Source organism: Triticum dicoccoides, chromosome 7B, assembly GCF_002162155.2.
Source record: "Triticum dicoccoides isolate Atlit2015 ecotype Zavitan chromosome 7B, WEW_v2.0, whole genome shotgun sequence".
In the NCBI taxonomy this organism is placed as follows: domain Eukaryota; kingdom Viridiplantae; phylum Streptophyta; class Magnoliopsida; order Poales; family Poaceae; genus Triticum; species Triticum dicoccoides.
In genome coordinates this window covers 343,827,266-343,829,343 of record NC_041393.1, presented here as the reverse complement: position 1 = coordinate 343,829,343, position 2,078 = coordinate 343,827,266, and positions in this window count along the sequence as shown.

The window sequence follows — 2,078 nt, the reverse complement described above, 5'->3', positions numbered from 1 at the left end:
ATAGAGCACTAGGAAGGTGGCCCGTGAATTAAATACGAAGCCAAGCGCGAGGAATAACTTTGGAAACAGGGGGTATAGGAGAGTCAGGTTTCGATCCTGTGGAACTGTGGGTTATGGGCCCACCATGTGGTTTTTTTTAATAGGAGCAGTGACATCTTACACGGTCATGATAGCAAGGCATGTCAGAGAGTACCAAGTCAGTTATGTCGGCAACAATGTTGATACCAAGGGCGAGGGACGAAGGGAACCATTTTCCTGCTCGTTGAAACGAGGCGGGCCAAGAGGCAAAGTTCTCATCCATCGGCGGTTACCGAAATGTCATCAACAATAGAAACAGGGTCTCACTGGCAGAGTTGTACACCGAGGTGTTTACATGAGCAGAAGAATCTTACTGTTTAGATCATATAGATCACCAGAAAGGTTAAACAAACCAATGGAAAAGAAAATGTGATCCTCAGGTTAAACAGAACAAATGGAAAGGAAAAATGTGTTTAAACACATATTTCAGGGGTATATCCTTCCCAAGGACAAGCAGAGCATGATATCCTTGATAGGATATAAAGCAGAAAACCCTTTCAGGTAAGGGGAGAGAAATTTCATGACATTACTCACACAACGGTGTTAGGATAAATGATAAATAAAATTTAGCATCGTGCTTCAAATGTTCCTGTTGAAAATCGGAGTACCATTGACATGCTTCGAGATAGCATTGACATGGTCTTCAGGTGAAGATCAGACTTTGGAAACACGAAGGATCCGTCAGGAATAACTTGTAGAATAAGTCTTACAATTTCCTCCAGGAAGAATGGTTGTCCTTGCAAAAGAAATTATAACGATAGGTCCTCCACCCAGCGGGGGGGGGGGGTGCTAGGCATGACATCATGTTACCGGGTCACGTAGAGATCAATGTTACAACTCTTGGAGATATGTCCCAACCATCATATCTGACCGAGATTCAGATCCGGTTGGTGTCAGGATACCTTAGACTTAGGATACCTGAGAAGAAAAGGTGCAACGCGAATCGTTGAAATGGCGTTGCAAGATTCTCGGGAAATGAACTATGGAAGCGGTTTCCTGAAACAATAGTTCATCATTAAACCAAGGAGGGGATGAGAAGGTGGCTGATGGGCTTAGCGACAATCCATCGAGAATCCCAAACGGATGGCTTTCCACAATAATGTGAACAAGAAGATGACACTTGTCAATTCAAAAGATATAATGGGGTATGCTCGAGGAAAACATACCCAATTAAACATCAGTTGAAAGGTGCAACCGAAATGTGGGCTTATAGTAGCATGATCAACGTTAGAATGGTGGTTCAGCAACCGATAGGCTAAGAATGAATTATCGATCATTAACTTCAAAGCAATAGGGTTGCTAGAAGTGCAGAATCCAAACAACACCGTTCACATGTGGGTACCCCGGTTGGAACCCACACAAGGACCAAGAAAGAATGGTGATGGTGAGAAGTATCATTATAGCAAGAATTTCTTAAGAGGTGGAGCAATCCTTACAACATTCTTGACATCAAAGATGGTAATACTCCGCGGTAGATCATAACATAAGTTGGATGGCATGGAACTCAAGGTACAACACAAAACAAGAACACGTTTTGTGTTGGAGGGAATGCAATAAAGTGGTCGATGAGAACAGGAATCATCGAGGGGCAAGGATGGTATTACCCATCATGAATTCAATTGAATTCCTGGAAGAGCTCATAAGGTTGATGATGATCACGACACAGTTGTCGAGAGATTTCATGTTGTTGTAATCAATCAGCAACGACATCAAGTCAAAGGAAAGACGAAGCAAGAGGTTATTGGAACCACAGTTATGACACAGACCCGAACTCAAGCTTGTTGTTTAAGGTGAAAGGGTATGACGAGGAAAATCGACGTAAGCTTAGCTATCGTCGCAAATTGGTGCTCCGAGAATCAAGGACCAGGTAGCACGGTTAGAATCATCACGTCAATGATATAGCCAAACAGGCTAGGAATGGCGTGATCGGGTTCAAACTCGTACTTATAGAAGCTTACTGAAGAGTTGTTGAACCGTAGTGCGGACTTGGTTCAGTTATC